Source organism: Canis aureus, chromosome 3, assembly GCF_053574225.1.
Source record: "Canis aureus isolate CA01 chromosome 3, VMU_Caureus_v.1.0, whole genome shotgun sequence".
In the NCBI taxonomy this organism is placed as follows: domain Eukaryota; kingdom Metazoa; phylum Chordata; class Mammalia; order Carnivora; family Canidae; genus Canis; species Canis aureus.
In genome coordinates, this window is record NC_135613.1 from 37,290,590 (window position 1) to 37,304,102 (window position 13,513).

At 40.4% G+C, this 13,513-nt stretch overlaps 1 protein-coding gene across 20 annotated transcripts in view; it reads right to left on the minus strand.

The window, feature by feature from the left end:
* DAB1 (DAB adaptor protein 1) overlaps window positions 1-13,513 on the minus strand; it is a 1,166,965-nt gene that overhangs the window by 771,725 nt on the left and 381,727 nt on the right. The gene's annotated exons all lie outside the window — the stretch shown is intronic.

The following is a 13,513-nucleotide window of genomic DNA, read 5'->3' on the forward strand; positions in this document are numbered from 1 at the left end:
AGAAACAGCATGTGTGGGAAATGCACATGCTTGAGTATATAAGGATCTTTAAATGCCCTCATTTTAGAATGTTTCCCATCTTGTAACTTTTTGTGTTTTGTCATTTTCTCTTTCATTGCCGGAGGATCTGTCTCTAGAAAGTTCCATCTTCTGACTCCCATGTCTTCTGATTTCCTATGGCCTTAGGAAGCATAAACTAATGCTCAATTGGAATGCTGCAGCAACTTCTGAGTGGAAGGTCCAGAATAGAATATATGAGCGTCATTGGGTGAAATTACTGAGATCAACCCCTATGCAGTGCTCATCACCTATGACATTAACCCTGATCCATACCGCACATCATCTCTTCAGCTGATGCTGTGGCAGCCTGCCCCTTGGTGGCCCCGGATGATCACTCCCCTGCATTTATACCCCCACTCTGTCCCCTCCACCATTCCTGAATCTGGACCTTGGACACTAATAAAAATATTTGGTGGAAGTGATGTGTTAGATAGATCTGGGCCTAAGCTTAGAAGTCTTGGAGCTTCCTGAGTATACTGATCACTTAATCCTCACCACATTCCTCTGAAGTAAAAGTAATCACCTAACAGCTAATAATAGTCTTTTGAGTGTCAGATGATATTTTAAATGCTTTGGATGAATTGATTTATTTAAATCTCACATCGACTTCATGAGGCAAATGCTATCATTATATCCATTTTATAGCTGGGAGAACTAAAGGACAGAGAAGCTAAGTGCTTTCCCCAAATTACACAGCTACTAAGCTTAGAGTGGAGTTATTTACACCCAGGCCATCTGATTCTAAAACCCACATGTTAATCACTTTGTTGAACTTCAGAAGGGTTAACTGTCTTGCCCACATTATGCACAGGCCATGGCAAGGCTGGGGTTCAAACAGTTTTTTTATGGACTCCCATGTTTGACCCTTCTTGCCTAAAAGATCTAAAAGACCATTCTGGATCTGTCAGGAACTTCACCTAATCCCAAAGGCAACTTGTACAAAAAATAAAAACATACAGATTATAGTCAGTGGTGATTTTATTGGAACTTCATAGAATCCTTCGCTGGTTTCCTTTTCCATCCCCATATGTGTGTGTGTATATATGTGGGTAGTGTAAGACCATATATGATAAGCACTTTTAGAACCCAAGATGTAAGTTCATCTGTTCTTTCCACCAACATCAAAGTGTTGGGGAGAACATTTTCATCCAGTCAACAGGATTTCATCAAATGCCTTCAGTGTTGCTGTGCTAAGTGCTGTGGCTACCGTGGTGGGCAAAAAACAAGCAAACCCCGCTCTCACATCCTTACGGCAAGAACCTGTAGGATCTAATCATGCTCTGCTGTTTCGGGGTATGTGACATGGGACTAGCATTACATGCTGAGCCTTCATTTCTTATCTGTAACTGGAGTTAATAACAGTATCTGTATCACAATCTACATTTTAAGATTCTTATGATGGAAAAAATATAATAAAACAAGTGAAATGTTTAGCAGAATGTCAGGGGCAGATGATAGTCAGGATACTTTAAAAGTTATTAATAATAGTTAAATAAGTATTATTGATACAATAATATTAATGTTACTAATAAAAACATAAATATCATTATTGTAGAAGTATATACCAGGCAATGTGTTAGGTTCTTCAAATGCAACATAAGATAGGGCCTGCTTTATCTTCAAGGGGTCTGCAGTCCTATTCAGGAGAACAAACATGCAATGGACAGCTAAGACTTGGAACTTCAGGCACTAGAATAGAGGGCCATGTTCATTGTTGGAGACAAAGGAAGTACAGACTGACTCCTTGTTGCTGGGAGTGTGGAAAAGGAGATGGTTGTTGAAGTTCCATAGACAAGGAGTGTTTGAGCCTGGCTTTGATGTCTGGAAAAGGCTTGGATAAGGAGAAATGGGAGAAGGGAAATGTGAAAAGGGAATCTGAGACAGAAAAAAGACAGCAAATGCATGGTGGTGGATTGTGCTTGAATGGCTTCCAAAGAGGAAACATTTTCTGGGAGATTGGGTCTGGAGTGAATGGTTGAAGAACAGGAGGCAAGAACTGGTACGAGATAAGCCCAGGAAAATATCTGAGTCCAGATCATTGAGGATCTTAAATGTTAGGCTAAGGAGATGAGCTTTAACATTTAAATAGTCAGAAGAAACGGGGGGGGGGGGAGGGGGGATACCTAATATGAATGGATCGATTGACTGATAGATAAATGTAGAGATATGTGAATATAGATACATATGATATAGTTTACAGATATGCATATGTATAAGGCTACCTCTATTTCTGTCATCTGTCTATCTCTGGTTTATTTTATTCCTTTAAATAAGTAGGGTGAGAGAAGGATCTGCTTGTTCCTTGATCACCATTGCAGCCATAGCACCTAGCACAATAACACAGAAGGAACTTCATAAAATCTTGTTGAATGGATAATGGAATAGGCTATAACCACTCTACTTTGACGTCAAATGAACAAATCAAGTTACATCTTGAATGTGGAGGAAGGTGGATGCTTTCACAAAGCAGATGTCATTTAATCTTGGCATTGCAGATGAGCACAATTTTAGCTTTGCAGAAATTAGCCACTCCTGATGGTGGGAACACAGGTACAGAGAAGAATGTTACTGCCCAGGGTATAGGATAGTGAAGAGTATGGATTCTGGAGCCAGAGTTTAAGCCCCAGCCCCACCATTTAACAGCAGGGAGGCTCTAGAGCACGTCCCTTAACTCTCTGTGTCTCAGTTTCCCCATCTGTAAGACAGGGACAATAAGAGTACTTAATGAGATTATTGTGGAGATATAAGGTGCTTACCACAGTGCCTGACACATACAATAAGCTCTCTATGCTCTCTATAAATGCTTACTTTTATTAGTAATATTACTGTTAGATACTGAATGTAATCAGCCGACTAAACACTCTAGAGCCCTATCACACATAAATTGGTTCTTTCTTCATGTGTCATATCTGAACAGCCTATAGGAGTCTCTGACAGAAATTTCTTTGGTACAGATGAAGACCAGAGAGCTTGAGAGTCACTTCTGAAGAGATAAGTAAATGTCTAAATAATGGGGATTGAGGGATAAAAGAACATACTGAATGCCAAGATTCAGAAGGGATTGTTGCAAGATATTAATGAGCAGAGAGATCTGGAGAAACCGCGTCAAAGCTTTCTGAGAGAGAGTGAGAGCAATACCTGGGGGATGCCAAAAAGAGAGATGATAAAGGAGGAATGACAGCTTCCTGCAGGCCCGGCCCAACTGCGAGGCCGAATAAGCAACAAGGCCAGAGAAAAGCAATGTGTCTTGTTATATTCCTTTGAGAAGCTTTAAATCAGCAGTGGCTTCTTGGCAGGGTAAGTCAGGGCTCCTACCATTACAGGTTACTCAGAAGCCACCAGAGAAAAATGGAGAAGGAAAGCCTTGAAGAATGAGCATGGTCCCAGATGTGATGTGGTTACCATAGAGACCACTCGCCATGGTAGCCAGGAAGGGCAGTGCATGTCCTCAGAGCAGTTAACAAGCTATTAGACCAAACATGAAGATGCCAGCAGGTGAGTAGAATGAAGCTGCTACATCACAGCTGTCTGTTTGCTAAGATCAAACATGGAAGAAACAGCCATAAATCAACAAGGCCACTGCAGCCATTGAGTCAGGTTCAGGGGAGCACGACAGGACTTCCAGCCTGTGAGTCAAAGCCCAGGGACCAAGTCCCAGAAGTACCTGCTCAGAAGAGTGATACTCACATGTCCCCCAGACTGGCTTGAGAATTCAAATGAAATTAAAACAACATCAATGAACAGGAAGAAAACAACTAAGAATGGGGAAAGACTGCTGAGAAAAGTGTGGAGAGGCAGGAAATAAAAAGAATATTTCACATTGTGTTGCCCAACATTCAGTCAAAACAGACCATGTAGCCTGGCTTTGTAGCAAGCAAAAGGATCTGCTGAGTTTAGGGTGGCAGAACCATGATTTGAAGCCAGGGCTTTCTCAAAGCAGGTGCTTTGCTTCTACTGGGTGGCTTCTTTAGGAAAGTCTCCAAAGGAGGTGAACCCAGGCTAAATACCTCCTTTGTGTATGCTCTTCAACTCTAAACACAAAAATATATATCCAGTTGAGCCATTCATTGTGTGCTGAGACCTGCCCTCTAAAGGTGTCCAAAGTCCCTTGGGTCTACCCTATGAATGTGTCTATTTGCACAGGTGGTACCTTAACACCTAAGGTCCTGTGTCTAGTTCTTGACTACCTAGAGCCCCCTTTCTGCCTCCTCTCACACCTGGGCTATATTTAAAATATCACACCTTCCTATCTTTGCACATGCTGTTTCCTTAGCCCTTTATAATTTCTACTTCTTTCCTCAATTTGAGGGCCAGCTCATTCATTCATTCATTCATTCAGAAATGTGGGACCCTTCTGTGAGTTCTTCCTCTGTGCCACAAACCCTGCACTTCCCTAACAAAACCTATTGCACTAGGTCAGAAGTATTCATCAAGGTGTCTGTTGAGCTCATTAGATTTTAGATTTCTTGAGGGCAAATTGTGTCTTGCTCATAGTCTAGGACAGTGTCTAGAATCGAGCATGTAGCAGATGCTTAACATTTATTAAAAGGTGAATTAAAAATTTTAAAAAGGTGAATAAAAGAATAAGTGAATGAATTGCATTTCTAATTCTATCCAGGTTACTGTATTCTGAAGGGACTTCTCCAAGTCATCAAGCTGGCCTGGGATGAAATGTTTTGTGCACATTACTTAATAAAAAGAGCTCTGGGTCAATTGAAAAATTTAAAGTCAATATGAAATTGATCCTCATCAGCACTTTCTCCTCCAAACATATAGACAAAGGGACATTTCTGAAACATATGTATTAGTGTTGCATTTTCTGCTCCAGAGACTCAGCGATCGTTGTCACCTCCAAGCCCAGCCCTCATTAATTTATGGGGCATCCAGCATAATCAGCAACAGGCTTCTGGGCAGCATAAATCAGAGATCAGCTGAGAATTTGGGAGAGTCTCTAAGCTGCACACATAGCAATTTCCTTTCATGATCTTTTCTCTTATAAGTCACTGAGCACTATTTAAATTAAGCTGAAGACATTTAGGCTGAATTTCAAGGGCACTCCAGGATCATCATCAAATCTGTCCACTTCAACTGTATAGGGAAAGTGAGTGTAGACAACCAAAATAACACATCCTTTAGCACCTTTTCAGAACTCCTATCCCATCTTCGCTTGGTTTACCAGTAACTTAATAAAGATGTGCCCAGGAGGGGATGAAAACAGCAGAAAAGAAAAACAAAACTGTTCTTGCTGGAGGAAACATGGCACAACGAAGGAGCCAGATGTACCAAGTGTGAAAATGCACAGGCATAATATCTAGCACACCGATATATTTATCACTGAAGGTGATAGTTGTGATGATCTGTTGAGCCTGGCTTCAGATGGAATTGGTAAAAAGATTCAGAATCTCTTCTTTAAGCAGTGGGAATGCTGATATGGACTGCATGTTTGTGTATCTCCCTCTCAAAATTCCAGTGTTGAAATACTAATCCCCTATATGATGGCATTAGGAGGTAGGGTAGCTGGGACATAGTTAGGTCATGAGGGTGGGGCCCTCTTGAAATGGGATTAGTGCCCTTCTAAGATGCCAGAGAGCTGGCATCTTCTCTTTGCTTTCTCTGCCATGTGAGGATACAAGGAGATGGCCATGTACAAACCAGGAAATGGGCTCTCACCAGACACTGAATCTGCCAGCACTTTGATTTTGAGCTTCCAGCCTCTGGAACTGTGAGTAATAAATGTTAAATGGGAAGAATTAAGCCTCCAAAGCTATGGTATTTTTGTATATATTTTGGTATTTTTGTTATAGCAGCCCAAGCTGACTAAGCCTTGTGAGGTCATGGTTTCTGGGACTGACTTTCCTCTCCTTAATTCTGTAGTGCACTGCAATGTCCCTGGTTGGGAGTCCCTTACCCAGTAGCATCTGAAAAGAATCCTTAATACCTTTGCCTTTGAATATTTTTCTTGTATATTTGTCTTAGAGGATTTCATTTAGGACATATCACCTTTCTCCTAGTTGCTATTCAGGCTGGACATGGCATAGACCTTGACAGCCTGGATGCCAAGGTGAACATGAAAAGACGACAGCATCCGCAAATTTTAGGTGAGTATCACAGTGTCAGAGACTCCAGGTGATCCTTGTGGTGGTTCTTTGGGGGTAGGGATAGAGGTTGGGAACAAACCCTGAGGAGGATAATGAAAAGTTGCAACAAGGAAGGGGCTTTAGCATGAAGTGCACTTTTTTGTGGTTGGTAAGAGGTACCAGGCTGGATTGAGTCCCTCCTGTCTCCTTGGATGCTAAAAGATCATAGCTAATAAAAGGTGTTGGTCAATAGTGTCAACAACACCACATCACAACTCCATCCTTACCTTGTTTTCTAGTTATTCAAAGAGTGTATTCATAGGTCCAACTATTGAAGCACTTTATATTTTGATCCCTGGTCAAATATTTCAAATATGTCAAATATTTGAAAATATGATATTTAATGTCACAGCAATACTATAAATATGGTGGTTAGTTTCCTTTTTTGAATTGGGGTCCAGAATTGGTAAGACATATGCCCAAAGCCACACAGTTAATAAACAGTAGAGCCAGGACTTGAACACATTGCTGTATTACTGAATTTTTAAAATCAGTTCACAATTTTTCAGTTTTGAAAGCCAGTTGAGGAAAATGTTGTGGATCCCTTAATTTTCATTTGCAAACCTCCTTTATGGTATTTTCTGGTCTCCAGCCCACTGTGCCCCCTCTGTACTTGACAATTCTAAGACATGGCTTGCACATACTCTTTGGCTATTCTCTCCTTAAATACTTGGGATAATACTCTACAGGCTGAGTCAGTCCTGGTCCAAGCTATTCCTCTTTGTAGTTCACTTAAAAAGTAATTGTTTTATATCTACAAAAACTATGTACATTTAGTATATCTGACCTTTGAAGAACAAAATATAGAGATACATAAAAGCCCTCCTTATCCTACTGTACAGAGAAATTCACTCATATCTTAATGCATTGTATTTTGCCTTTTTTAGATGTCTATGATATTTGCAACAAAAATGGAATCCTACTGTATATAAAGTTCTGATGCCTACCTTCATGTCCATATGCCATTAAAAATATTAAAATTCTTTAGAATAGGAATATATTCTGTTTAATTATTATATTATTTGAATGTGAAAAACATCAGGGAAACATTTTCCTCATTTATGGAAATTTAGATTTATATTTTTTCAAAACTCCAAGAAATGTGAAGTAAACATATTTGTTCACAAATATTTGTAATCTCTCTTTTTAGGATAAAATATTAGAAGAATAATTCTGGGGTCAAAAGTTATGAGGTTATTTCAAACTCTTCCAGATAATTCATATTAATTAAATTCTCACCAACAGAGTTCTATCCTGTACTAGAAGATCATCTTTCCTGGAAAGTTCCCCTTAAAGTAATAAAAAAGAGCAGTCTTTTAGATGATCTTGTATTTATTTGACTAGGGACTCAGCTTAAAGAAACATGTCAAGACAAGGCTATGTGTTGATCTAAGCAGTAGCTAAGTTCCATTTCTCAGTCCCTTTACTATTACATTGGGGCAGGATATGACTGAATTCTGGCCAACAGTAGGTGAGTGGAAGTGACATATGCTACTTCCAAAAAATGCCCCCAGAGTCTCCCAAGTATGATTTTCCTTTCTCTTGTCCCTTCCTGCAAGGATCTTAGAGGCCACATATTGAAGATAATGATGGCATGCAGAAGATAGAAAAATATCGGTCTCTGGTATTGCACTGTTAAGTGAAATAATACACTTTGTGTTGAATATTAGGTTGGGAAGGGTTGTTGGCTAAGGCTGCTAGCATTACTTACCCTAACTAATAGTGTCTGATTTACTCAAAGATTCCCAAACCAAAAAGCCTCAACTGGTTCTTTGTGCATCCTACCATGAATTTGCCATGCTGGTACATGGCTATTCACAGAGGCATGAGTCCTAGGGAGCCTGCAGCATCCAATCTAGCATTCAGCATAGAGTGGGCTTACCTGGGTATGAGTTCATACACGTTTATGGAGTAAATGAAACCAGACAAGAGTCCCATCATTCCAACTGACTGAAGCTTAAGCAAGGTCTGCTCTGCCATCTGAAGCAGATCATCCACTGGCCTCTTCCTTCTATCCCCCAAAACATTTTACATATCTAGGGCATCTGTACACTGCATCTCCATGAAAGAAGCCCAGTGCTGGAGACCACCCTTTAGAACAGAGGCTGTTGTTCAGAGGAAAGTGGTGCTTCCAGCAGTTGTTTCTCTTCTGCTGACGCTAATTACAGTTTGCTAAATGTAAACCAGAGAAACATCTCGCCCACCCAAAAGAGTTCCAGAAATGAGCCTGTTACCTTTGTAGTAACCTGGGAGCAGAAAACTGTTCTTCCTTCTGATTCTTTTATCTTTGCTTTTCTTCCAACACATGTGGTGAACACAGAGAGGTGTGTTCATAGGACAGGTGAGATTGAAACTGTACATCTCCCCAATTTCAGGCCCTTCCCTTTAGGTTGCTTGCTCTGATGCAAAGCTGGAGCATGAAGTAGATGTGTATAGAAGACACTGTCTGGCTGGTGGGGTTTAATTACACATGTGTACGGCACTGTGGTGGCAGTCTGAAAATGCAATTACACAACTAATTATATTGAAACAACAAACTGGAGCTTCCTTGAAAGGCCTCCGCCCATGGGGCCACCATATTGTCATTTTGCCACACAAACCTGCCTTTCTTTCATATTAGTATCTTCTCTGGAATTATCTTCTGTGCCTCCTTCTCTTCCTCTCAGGACATCATCAAGAGTCAGCATCCCACTGCAGCCTTCCCTGGGGTCCTAGGACCCCTTTCCCAGCTGACTGAATCCATCTTTCCTCTGTTATCCCACATGTAGCATGGGGCTTCTGTGAAACTACTTTCTGTGTCTGGGCCTCAGTTGTTAAATCTGGAAAGCAAGACTGATTGGCCTCTAAGGTCTTTTCAAGCTCCAAAACTATGTTTTTTTTAAATTCTTATGAATAATTGAATGGTTTAAAGATATAATATAGTGGAAAGATTGTGACTTTGGCACCAGAAGAGTTTGACCATGACCCAGTTGTTTATAGCTGAGTGGCCTAGGAAGGATGACTTAGTAGGTCTTTGGGCCTCAGTTGCCTTATCCCTAAAATGGCAGTGGGGCTGATACCACTTCACAAGGCTGGAGAGTCAATTAACTTAGGCTGTGCATGTGAAGCATGTTATAAATAATGAAATACAGTGTTTGTACCAGTTATATTAATAAAAAGCTGAGTGAGTACCTCTCTAAGGGAAACATTATCACTGCTGGATTAAACATCTTAAAACTTACATTTCAGGTTCTCAGAATCATGCCCAACAATCTCCACTAGGAGAAAAAGAGCTTTCATTAATAATCCTCATGAACCTAATACCAACAGTCACAACAACTTTGCCAACCCTTTGTTGGCTACTTACCCTCTGTTAAGCACTTGTCAGACTTTTGCCATGTAAACAAAATGAAAGAATTAGACAGGTTTATTTATGGTCAAGTCTCAGGTCTGCAGATGAATATTATATGATCTTGAGAAATTTGCTTCACTTTTTGAATCTTAGCTCCCCTGTCTAAAGATCAGCTGTGATAGTGCCTACTATAAAAACTTGCTGTGAAAGGGTGCCTGCATGGCTCAATTGGTTGAGCATCGGGCTCTTGATTTCAACTCAGGTCATGATCTCAGGGTCATGGGATTGAGCCCTCCATTGAACTAAGCTCAGTGGGGAGTCTACTTGAGATGCTCTTATTGTGCCCCTCTCCAGCTCACATGTGCTCATGTTGTCTCTCCCAAATAAATAAATCTTTAAAATTTTGTTGTGAAAATGAAAATGTGGCAACTTCCCTAAAGCATGCAGATATAATACCTGACACATAGCCACTCAACAAAAATTTGTCCCTTTCTTATTATCCTTTCCCTTGGAACACCAAGATTCTAAAATTCCACAATATAAAACATTCACATGAATAGGATGTGCAGTAGATGATGGGTGATCTCTAGGGGAGTGATGTCACAGGAAGATCTTAGCAAAATCTCCATTCCAATATCACAACTGGGCCCCTGCATGAGCCTTTCACCCACTGTGTTCATCACCACAATATTTTACGGTGAGTGTTTAATTTTTTTTAATAAAAAGAAAGATTATTTTCAATGATGCATGTGATAAATATGCTGGCTTTAAACCTTTTAGAAATATTAAAGGTTTTACAGCTCAATGTTTGACAGACTTGATTAATTCCTTCCACACAGAAGTATTCAGGAGAAGAGCTGTAGTTGGATTTTAAAGCTCCAAGAGTGTTCTTTGATAAAGGTAAAGAAAAGGTAAAGAGCTTTTAAAAAGAGAGCGAGGTTCTCATGCCACGCAGAATAGACAAAGAATGCGAAGACCCAGAAGGCTGTACGGTGTGGTGGGAAGCTGGAAACAGAGGGTTGGGGAGAGGCAGGGAGAAGTGTGCTTTAAAATCTCTCTCCATAGCCAGGGGAATTTTAAAAAAGAAAACCATATCTGGGGGCATCACAATGCCAGATTTCAGGTTGTATTACAAAGCTGTGGTCATCAAGACAGTGTGGTACTGGCACAAAAACAGACACATAGATCAGTGGAACAGAATAGAGAATCCAGAAGTGGACCCTGAACTTTATGGGCAACTAATATTCGATAAAGGAGGAAAGACTATCCATTGGAAGAAAGACAGTCTCTTCAATAAATGGTGCTGGGAAAATTGGACATCCACATGCAGAAGAATGAAACTAGACCACTCTCTTTCACCATACACAAAGATAAACTCAAAATGGATGAAAGATCTAAATGTGAGACAAGATTCCATCAAAATCCTAGAGAAGAACACAGGCAACACCCTTTTTGAACTCGGCCATAGTAACTTCTTGCAAGATACATCCACGAAGGCAAAAGAAACAAAAGCAAAAATGAACTATTGGGACTTCATCAAGATAAGAAGCTTTTGCACAGCAAATACAGTCAACAAAACTCAAAGACAACCTACAGAATGGGAGAAGATATTTGCAAATGACATATCAGATAAAGGGCTAGTTTCCAAGATCTATAAAGAACTTATTAAACTCAACACCAAAGAAACAAACAATCCAATCATGAAATGGGCAAAAGACATGAACAGAAATCTCACAGAGGAAGACATAGACATGGCCAACATGCATATGAGAAAATGCTCTGCATCACTTGCCATCAGGGAAATACAAATCAAAACTACAATGAGATACCACCTCACACCAGTGAGAATGGGGAAAATTAACAAGGCAGGAAACCACAAATGTTGGAGAGGATGCGGAGAAAAGGGAACCCTCTTACACTGTTGGTGGGAATGTGAACTGGTGCAGCCACTCTGGAAAACTGTGTGGAGGTTCCTCAAACAGTTAAAAATATACCTGCCCTACGACCCAGCAATTGCACTGTTGGGGATTTACCCCAAAGATACAAATGCAATGAAACGCCGGGACACCTGCACCCCGATGTTTCTAGCAGCAATGGCCACGATAGCCAAACTGTGGAAGGAGCCTCGGTGTCCAACGAAAGATGAATGGATAAAGAAGATGTGGTTTATGTATACAATGGAATATTACTCAGCTATTAGAAATGACAAATACCCACCATTTGCTTCAACGTGGATGGAACTGGAGGGTATTATGCTGAGTGAAGTAAGTCAGTCGGAGAAGGACAAACATTATATGTTCTCATTCATTTGGGGAATATAAATAATAGTGAAAGGGAAAAGAAGGGAAGGGGGAAGAAATGTGTGGGAAATATCAGAAAGGGAGACAGAACGTAAAGACTGCTAACTCTGGGAAACGAACTAGGGGTGGTAGAAGGGGAGGAGGGCGGGGGGTGGGAGTGAATGGGTGACGGGCACTGGGTGTTATTCTGTATGTTAGTAAATTGAACACCAATAAAAAAAAAAAAAAAAAAATCTCTCTCCATAGAGGAGTTTTCAAATGGAAGGCATACATCCAGCCTGACCACAGGACATTAGTCTCAGAATTTTCTTCTCTGCTGGCTTTCAAGATGGATGGTGTGGGAGGGAGGGAAAACAGGGCAGTCCAAACTTCAGAAAGAAATCAAGTGGAATGTACCATCACTTCTTCATGAATCCTGGACTCTTCAGCAGCCTCCTGCTAGCTCTTTTGGTCACCAGGGCTATGTCCTACACTGACCTCTCCAATCCCCAACTGGATTTTGAGCTTCTTTAAAGAATAGGAAATATTTTTCTATTTGGGATTTGTTTTTCATGACTTTTCCCCCTCAGCACCCACCCTAAGCTTTCGTATATAATAGGCATCTAATAAACATGTGTTAAATGGATAGAGTTGGTGTTTAATAAGTCCTTGATTAAATGGCCTAATGACATAAATGGCATAAAAATCCCTACTTAAGAACAATGCTTCAGAAATTATTAACAGACTTTACCTTCTTCTGATTCTCATTCTACAAAAGAAAAATGAGTTTAGAGATAAAACCACTGAAACTTCCAAGTAACACCTCATTCTACAAACACTGAGTGCTAATTCGCATGCTAGGTGAGTTGGACAAAGTTCCTAGGTCAGTCATATTGCCAGTAAAGGAGACTTGTTATCACTGTGGGGGATGCCATGATTGAAGCATACATGGGAAAACATGCAGGACAAAGGAATTTATACCAAACCCAACATTTTTGTTCATGGGGGGATAGTGAGAGTGAGAGAGAGAGAGAGAGAGAGAGAGAGAGAGGTTTGAGAATGAGTAGTGGATTCTAAGCTGAACATTGAAGGATAATGCCAAGGAAGACTGGGCATGCATACTTCCCCCATATCATGCATACACTTGTGACCTGTGAACTTCCATTTAAATTCCAGATGGAAAGGCTTGCTCTGCTAATTAGCCTCCCACACAAAATCTTTCAGTGTCCGCCCACTCTGCTTAGAGGTTTTCTTTGACACCCAAGTCAACGTCCAACCCCAACCCCTACTGTGTTTTTATAGGAACATTTTCTCAACACACAATGCCAACATATTTGCCACAAGATATTATGGGGGCAAAAGTGTAATTCAATTATGTGACTTAATCAATTCAAATGGCTAATGTACAAGGATCTCAGGATGCCATCCAGCTTTCAACTGAGGGCAAATAATTGTTGCATAATTTCTTAATTCTCCCACAAGACAGTTTAAATTAAAGGATGTCAATTTGCAAAGCCAGACTGCATTGTATTCTTAAATTGGGCCTGAAATAGCCACAAGATGAAGGGTAATAAGGCAGAGAGAGCAGAGCCCAGAGTGCCTGGTGCTGTGCAAAATGGTTTAATACGGTCAGACCCTTTAATCTTCATATCTACTGATGCAGAAAGCAGCATATTTCTGTCACTTATGATAAGAAACATTACTTT